Source organism: Channa argus, chromosome 4, assembly GCF_033026475.1.
Source record: "Channa argus isolate prfri chromosome 4, Channa argus male v1.0, whole genome shotgun sequence".
In the NCBI taxonomy this organism is placed as follows: domain Eukaryota; kingdom Metazoa; phylum Chordata; class Actinopteri; order Anabantiformes; family Channidae; genus Channa; species Channa argus.
Window position 1 is genome coordinate 17,267,093 of NC_090200.1, and position 9,067 is coordinate 17,276,159.

A 9,067-nucleotide genomic window follows, 5' to 3' on the forward strand; every position below is an offset into this window, starting at 1 on the left:
ATAATTCCACAACACTGTGATTCATGTCAGATTCTGACAGAGAGCATTACATTTAATTACAGTTTGAGTGTTTGCCATGACAATGGCCTAGAGTTAGCCGATAATATTTAATCTTTAAGCAGCTTTCTGTGTAATGAACTGAGGGAAATACTAGGGTGGTTTCATGAGAATAAACTATAACATTATCCATGACTTTATTAAACCTCTTGTTCTATTGATCTACCCACACAAGCAGGTATGGTATTCACCTAGCTCATGTGTAATATTGAATGAGTGACTCATTCTGCCATAGTTATTCAACAGCAACAAATCTTTTCCATAGAGGCTGGGCAGGATTACCTTAAAATAAAAGAGAATTACTAACCAAGCAAGTAAATCAGGAAACTATGGTTACAAAGTCACAAAAGGATTATAAACATTTACACTAATACACAATTTATACATAAACATAAATATCACATATAAGTATATACACATACATTCATACATATACACACATACACATATAATACACTGTTGCGCATAAAATTGGAATAATTTTACTTTACCTCTTCTCATAAAATTATTGTTACAATGTGATATACAATTTGTATATCTTCTCAAAACTTTATTGATCAATCTCTTGCAAAAATATCACAGTGACAATTAAACCACAATTATCCTTTGCCAAAAAGAGGAATGTGTCTGATAACAAAAGTATCCAACTTTTTAGGCAACAGTGGGAGCAGGGGCAGAGAAAGCTCAATCACCAAGAGTCTTAAACTTTGAGTGGGAAACAACCAGAAGCCTTTGTTATTATGACCAAAATGGTCTGAAGGACCCAGTGGCTGGAGAAAGTTATTTTAGAGATCAGCAGTTTTAATGCACAACAGAGTTAAACTGTGTAGTCCCTTACATATGCAGGCAAGGCCGAATGTCGGCCAGTGATGCAAGATCTGGGTTTGATTTGACCTATGCCTGGGAGTCACTCCCTGCAAAAGGGCATTGACTATAGGGTTTACTGTATTGGGATGTTGACTGAATTAATAGGAAAATGTCTCATTATCATACATGTAGCAAAGGGGGCCTGAAACTCAGGTGCACTGCAGGCCTGCAACAGGGTTGTGCTGGGAAACTGAGAAGCTCAGTGATGCAGAAGACATTAAAGAAACCAGACCTTTGGTGGTGCTGGAGGAGTGAAGCTTGACGGGGCAGGATGAATGCAGCCCATGGGTGCAGGAGTCTGCCAGCTTGAGGTAACCGGTGCCACTGGTAGGCCAGTGATGTGGCAGGCAAAAAGCTGGGCAGGAAACCCATAGACGACTGGTTGGAACACATAGACGACTAGTTAGAATGGAAGGAGTCGAGGGAGTTTCAAGATCTGTAGAGGGCACAAACTAACCTAAACCATGAATGAACTTGCTGGGGGAGCAGAAGTGTACAGTGAGGCCTGCACGCATTCCCGGACCAGTTTCACCTGCATAAGCCCACGTGGCAATTTTCTTATCCAGGACTGTAGAATTTTCAATAATTGCCCCCAAATGCTTGGGAATGAATTTGATGTCTCCAAGTTTCTCAGTATATGCAGTGCGTCTGCTAGGTACATGCTGACCAAATAGTACACTCAATTTGCAAAAACAGGTAGGACCCAGATGCAGACAGTCAAGCAGGAGGAGCAAATAAAATGGTGTATTTACCATTTCACAGTATTGCTCAGTGTCCAGGCAGAGAAATGAAGCAAGGGTAACATAAAACTTAAACAAAGTGTCAATAAACCGGTATTTAATCCAAACACAGGGAAACAAAAGACAGAGGGACCAGAGATGGCTAAACCAGGCAGACAGCAGACAGTTGACAAATGGCAAAATCACAGGGAAACCACAGAAACGAGGGGGAATGGCTGGAAAACTTGGGCATGGAAGCACAAAAGACAATCTGGCAATGATCAGTCACTGAAAGTGGCTGGTATATATACTGGGCATTCTATTACAGAAAATGGGTGCATGTGGGGGCTGAGAGAGACAGAGCAATGAGGCAGGCTGGGGTCGTGTGTGAGTGTGTGTAAGTGTGTGAGCCAGGTAACAGGGCAAACACAATATGATATCAAAAGGCAGGGACTGAAAGAAAAGAGTAAAAATAGACAAAAGCACACAATCGAACCAAACCAAAGACAGAACTCTGACATTACTGCATTTTGCTTTTGATAATGCTAAGGTTAAGTGCTGAATTAATCCTTGAAGAAGGACACATAAAGTAAGAGAAAGAGATGGAGAGAAAAAACGACAATGAAAATGAGAGAGCCAGTGAAGCCGGCGGCAAAGTCAACACTGTCATTACAGTGACGATTGGATCAGCAGGAGGGGTGAACCACGGAGTGGAGACCGAAAACAGCTGAGAGTCTCCGACATGACCTTCATGAGTTAACTGCTAATGCTGCTGGAACTCTGACACACAAACCAATAAAATAATGACCAACATTACAGGTGGTAGTCAGAGGATAGCCCTAATTTATTAATACATACATTACCAGGTAATGGGTGCATCCGGATTGTGCATTATGTGTTGCTTTGTAAGATAGCCAATGAACAGAAATGATTTTAAATTGAAAAGCGAGAAACTCATCACCTATGATAACATAATAATATAATAATAACATAACACTGAAAGGTGCCATGTTGTTTTTTGTGAGAAAAGGACAGAAGACAGACATTTTACTTATGATTTAAATATTAATGCGTTATTATTTCAAATAAAGGACATGAGTACTTCCACCCTGATTACGGTATTGGTGACAGTGTAAAGATAATGCAGTACAAGAGATAAGATGTGTATTGCTGCGGTACACTAGCTTGTTCAACTTTTATCCTGCATGTTCAATTATTTAAATAACTAAATCAAAATGCTGAACTCTAAACCTAGACTAAAGAAAATGAATGCAATTAGATAAAATCTGCTGAAAAAAAGAGGACAAATATCAACTCAAGACTACGTGACTATAGCACCTCAAAGTATAGTTTAAAGCTGTTATCTTCCAGTTCTTCTCTAAAATTACCACATTTTTTAAAAAGCGAAACACCTACAAGCCTATATGCTTTAAAGTGCACATACAATTTGGGTATCACGTGCGATTTGAAAGTAGCACAACCTCCTGCACCCCAGCTTGTTGTTTTCTGTAATTTGAGCCTCGGTGTCTAATTTCCATGCTCATTTGCCGAGGCCTTGAACAACAAATAAAACCTGGAGCTCATGTTACCACGCATGCACAGAAAAATTTTAACCTCCAACAGTGATCGACCATAAGTGCACTGACCTCTCACATCTTGTTTTTGTTCCCATTTCGCCACCCTATGTTTCTACCAGCAGTGAGTGACGCAGAGAGAAAGGAGAGAGGGCCTGATGGTGACAGATGAGTTTGACTCTTGCCCCAAAGTGATCGTCTCATCCTTGAAGAATGTGTGAGTGTGTGTGTGTGTGTGTGTGTGATTAGAAAAATTAAAGAAAAACCTGAAAATGTATTAGCTAAAGCCTTTTTATCAAGCTGAAATCTTCTCCACAGGGGAAGTGGTTTGTCATATTGCTCAGCCACCCAGTAGGATTTTCCATGCATTCGCTTTGATTTTCGGTTATGTAACCGCTTTGCAATTGAGAACAATAAGGTTGTGTAAACTGCACAATGCCACAATGCAGATGCAGATAGGAGTTGATTAAAAATCAGAGGGATGTTTATGCACCTTTAAAGCTTTAAAATTGGCAACAGCTCAACAGCATGAAAATGTTCTCTGTTCTGCGATGGCTGAGTGTGTATGTGCAGATGTGAGCATATGAGCCTTCACATGCGTATCTAAGTATGTAGCTGTATCACACACCAGGGCGTGATCATTTCTTTAATTATGGAAGCGTTCCAACAGGATGAGACTGTGATATAGTCAAATTCTGCCTTCCACTATAAACAGTGACAGGAATTAGTTTGGTAGCTGGAACGACATCCTTGACCTTCCTTCCACTTATCTCTTCAAAAGAATGGCTCAACATTTTGGAAAACGTGCATTTGCTGCCTTGCCGGTGAGAAGATTGATACCTCTCTCGTGCTTGAAAGCTAAATAAGAAATTCCTCCATGGATACAGTTAGCTTAGCAATTAGACTAGACATAGATTTCCAGGCAACCAGCAGGAAATATCTGCTCGGAGGCAATATTCACAACTTTTTAAACCCGTTATATTAGACTCTGTTAATAGTCCGTATGATTTTAATTGCCAGACATTGTCAATGTGTGGTAGCCTCCAAACATTCACAATAATTGTTACTCTGCTGTGAGATTTAACAAGCTGTCTGTGGGCCTGCTAGTGACCAGAGAGTGAGAGTCATTAGTGTTTCTCTCTCCATATACCCTCAGTGCTCAAGGAAGACTGTCATTAGTATCTCTCTCTGTGTCTGATAGGGAGTCAAAAGAACATCTGCCTCTGTTCTGCTGGAATCTAGTCTTCTACAGCTCAACCCTTGAGGGCCTCAGCGCTGTTGTGCCATTGGCCAACCTGATTGTCATTCATTAGGCCAGTCACAAACACTCTTCTGTCTTGTGTTTTGACTTCAGTGGTGAAGCGTGTGGGGCAGAAGGAGCCCTTTGTTCGTGGGAGGTTGTAACATTTGCAGTATTTGCAGGGCAGACAGATGTAAAGATCTTAAGGCTTTTGCTCACCTTCATCGTTTCATCAGTACTACAGCCAGAAATCCTTTTGAGAACAGAGAGATGGATTCAGGCCTGAAATGACTGGGTTGCTTGTTCCTGTGCAGGAGCAGTAACAAAGCCTGACACACATCTGTACCTCTATGTCCAATTACAAATCTGTTCAGAGGTACATTTGGCCCTGAGTTTCACAAATAGAGAGCGATGCAAATTCGACTTTCAAAGGTTCAAAAGACTACATAGAAATTTGGTTTGTTAAGAAACCTCTGACTTTTCTGACTACAGAGCTTAAAATTCCTTCAAATGACAGTACCTCCTTGGAAGAAATGGGTTGATGGGTTCTCTCATTTAAGGACGAGGTGGTTTGTTTCACTTTATAGCACCAAAACAAAACAATTAATATGTTGCTGGGGAGTGAGACATTTAATTAGGGAGCAAATCACATCCTTATTGTGTCTGTCCAGCTCCTAGTGACTACAGTTTGCTGTGATTGCAAAGTGTGAAAAAACTTTTTGAATCTTCCTCCGTTTTAAGATTCTGTAACAAACACAACATTTACAGCTAGAATTCACTTATTTGAATACAAATCTAACAAACCACATCAACAAGGTTTAACATACTGTATGCTGCAGCACCTTCCCTCCAAATAAACAACGCACTTCATTTGTCCAATGTATGACAGATTAGGTCAGCATAACAGTTGTCTTCACACACTGTACTGTTTAAGATTACTTCTATGTATGAACACAACAAACAGTATGATAAAAAGTTCTGAATTAAGACAAAATTAATTTAGTCAGAAGAAACATAGCATGTAGAGGAAAAGTACACCAGACTAAAGCTGGGCCTTTGGTTTACAGCTAATCCAAGTTGAACAGAAGCAAAAACACACTCTCACAAATGCACAGAAGACAACGAGGTAAACCCAGTGTGTGTGAGCAGGAAATGGGTAAGGCCAGATGATGCGTAAGGAGAGGAGAGGCTGGGTCGATTTGCCATTGTGGGTTTGTTTGCTTGGGTTGAGTATCTCTCACTGTCACTGACTTTATCTCTTCTTGCACCCAAATGGTCCCAGCAGCCCCCAAATACTATTGTCAGCTCCCTTACAGCTATGACAGGCTCCTAACAGCTGCAGAGTGACTCCTGTTTGTCAGCTGTTTGCTACATAGACTGGTGCACCTGCAGCTCTGTGCCTGTGCCAATGACCTCGGCTCTCCATCCCATACTTCAGCTAATTGAAATGAAGAAATTGAGGAGGGTAGCCATAGGGGTGCCAGTGTGGAAGGAGAAAAGAGGTGCGGAGCATGTCGAGGTCATCAGGACAGGATGCAGTGAGAGCCCACTTACTTATCCAGGACATGTAAACAAACATTTTCACCAACTGAGTCATGAGACATATAACACAGAAGAATATTTTTTCAAAGAAAGTTCATCACATCTTTTAGTTAATATGGAGTTTCAATTTACAGTGTGTTTTAATTTCCCCCCAGCTAATAAAGGTATTACCAAATATCATGGGAGGTTAGCAGGAGCCAGTGACCCTTATTAAAGATACCAAAGCTTGTGCTAGCAAAGCTCCAAGTTCATGTCCTCAGAGCAGCTTGGGAAATTTATGGAGGGGAAGTCATACAGAAGCACTCCTTCCTCCCTTATGGGTTTCTTATCTATTGTACTTCCTTCTGATTCTGACTTGAACAAAATAAACCTCAGTTCTTGTTTCTTTTTAGTGTCCCTGATTCAATAGTGACACTTAGATATTGCAGTTATTGTGGGAAAGATATGTTTTCTTTTGGTGTTATTACCTAGTGCTATTTTATTATTCAACCACTTCCTTTATTGAAGTTCTCAAATATTACATACCTATGTGAATGTGTGCATACAGTATGTGCTGCACTCACATATTTTTGTTGATATTATTGATTATCTTCAGTTCCTAGGCATTAGTACTGGTTTTATTAAACTTTAAGAAATTGTAGCTTTATTCACACATTTCAACCAATAACATTTTGTTTGTTGCCATACATGTGAAAGAAATGCACTAAAATGTAACTCTGATACTTTGGGTTAAGTACACTGGCATCTTAAGCTTTGGTTATGCCGCATCAAGACTTTTGATAAAAACTGTAATTAATATTGGGGTTATAATAGATTTAATTCTAATGTAATGTGCCCAATTAGTACAAAGTTCCTGTATATGTGAGTTGAACATTGCTAATAACACTGCTAATAATATTAGTGATGGTTAACTTTGTAAAACAAATATGTATCATGAAGGAACAATAATTAATGATTTGAGTCCTGTGGAAAAATCAAAAGAGGTGATTAGAACACGTCACTGCTCATTCATTCATCTTTCACTCTGTCTTACCTGAAGAGATAGACACCAAACCACAGGAGGAGAAAACTGTTGTTGAGTCCAACCAACAAACTTACTTCAAATAAAGAAAAGAACAAAAACACAGAATAATTCTGTGATGAAAAAATGGCAAACCCCATCCACTGAGAATACACACGTTGCATCTATTCAGCTCACAGTTGAGAAAAAAACTTGACTCCTTTGCAGCTTTCTAGGCAGGTGCCTGGGGAAAATGTGACTGCTGCTTTTAGGCTGTCGATCCAACTACTCTGTGTGTTCCCCTGTGTGTGAGTGTGTTTGTGTGTGTTTGTGTGTGTGTGTGTGTGTGTGTGTGTGTGTGTGTGTGTGTGTGTGTAAAAACAGTATGGTGGCCTCTCTTTATTGTGCTTGGTACTGTCAGCAGAGTAGTAAGAGGATCCTGGCCTGTGAAACAATACCTGGCCATTCAAATCGTCATGAATTAACTGAGTCATACCAGGCCAGAACAGACCAGACAGATGTAGGGGATAAATGAATACCTCTTCTGTGAGCAAAATGAAAGAAGCAAGCCTTTCAGCAGCTGGCCAGTCATTAGTTACCACTGTGTGTTTGTTTATGTGTGTGTGCATGTTTCATCATTAAGTAGGCAGGTACAAAGGTCATCTTGGCGAGTTAGAGATGTGGCTGAGGGGGTCAAAGGGGGATGAGAGGAAATTGGGCAGCTTGAGTTAAACCGATCACTTTTTACCTACATGTAAACTCTGCCTCTTTGCTGAGGTAATCCACACCTGCATTAATAATTGAAGAATGCTCTCTGTGCAGCTGAGATGAATCCAGCCATTGTTTATCTCTCTACTGTGCATATCAGCATTGCAGCACTGTGTGTTATTTTCCATATTGAAAATCAGCAAAATTCTACTTACTTGGGTTGGCGATATACCAGATGTGAATTAGAGGATCACTTCGGATAATTGCAACTCTCTAGATGTAATGTAACATATTTATTGCTTCAATAATACTTCACACATCCTCACATACACACACATCATACAATCTTAAACACACAAATTCACATATGCTTGCTCAACTGTCCTAATATTCTTCTCACTCTCCCACCTGAGAAGGTTTGTGGATGTCAGTCATGTCAATGAGTTTTCCAGGTATTTAACAGTCTGTGAGTCACTCGTCTTCAGACTCAAATTGATCTCATCTCAAATTGAGCCAACAGACAATTTACATATTCATGGTATAACTGAACAATGCTGACTAAATCTGATGAGGGTCACCTTCCAGGAAAGCCGCAGCTGATTTCAGCTGATCAGTGTCAATTGCTGCCCATATAGACAGAGGGTGAAGAAAGAACAGTAGTGATATGTCAGTACGTGGCCAGCATTTTATTTACTCAATCATTGGTGAAGTTTTGGTACTAATTGTCATAATGAAATGTGCAACACGCTTTCAGTATTATAATACATGAAAAAGGAATGACAATAAATTGTTGTTATTTCTGAGCCCGTTTTTAATCCACTTAAAGCTAATGCACCACATACTGTACCTCACTGCTCTCAAAACACCTCTTGGAATATTTTTCTTGTTTGTGTGTTTTTATACTATCACCACTTTATCCCCATGTGCAGCTGTTTCCTTTTGTTAACAATTTGATTTGGTTTGACAGTTTCATTTTGTTGACAGCAAGGACTTGATGTACAAATCCATCTCTCTCACCTGGGACCACGTTACACTTAGTTGTCAGCAAAGTGGATGCTGCATTTTCACCAAAGAAAACATGGCCTGAGTGAGAATTTATGACAATGCAGCAATGAAGCTGATTTTGTTGAATTATGAAATTTATGGGACGAAACATCAAGGTGTCACTGAGCACTTTAACTACAAACGATCCGATGCTTAATGATGAACATATGTGGGTCTGCTGACTGTCTAGAATCTATTTTAATTTTACAAAGTTTATAGTAATTAATAGAATAGAAAATAACTTTTGTGAGTGTGATGACAAGTACATTTTAAAGCTACACTATAACTTTCACACCACCTGGAGTTACTCCAGCCA

At 39.8% G+C, this 9,067-nt stretch overlaps 1 protein-coding gene across 5 annotated transcripts in view; it reads right to left on the minus strand.

Moving 5' to 3' along the window:
• Positions 1–7,302, minus strand: part of shank3a (SH3 and multiple ankyrin repeat domains 3a) — a 209,372-nt gene extending 202,070 nt beyond the window's left edge. For 4 of the 5 annotated variants that reach the window (XM_067500254.1, XM_067500259.1, XM_067500257.1 and 1 more), the window contains exon 1: positions 7,033–7,302. The gene's annotated coding sequence lies outside the window, so the exon portion shown is untranslated. The remainder of the gene's footprint in view (positions 1–7,032) is intronic. The other variant, XM_067500258.1, reaches the window with a different exon arrangement.
• Between the last annotated feature and the right edge of the window lie 1,765 nt (positions 7,303–9,067).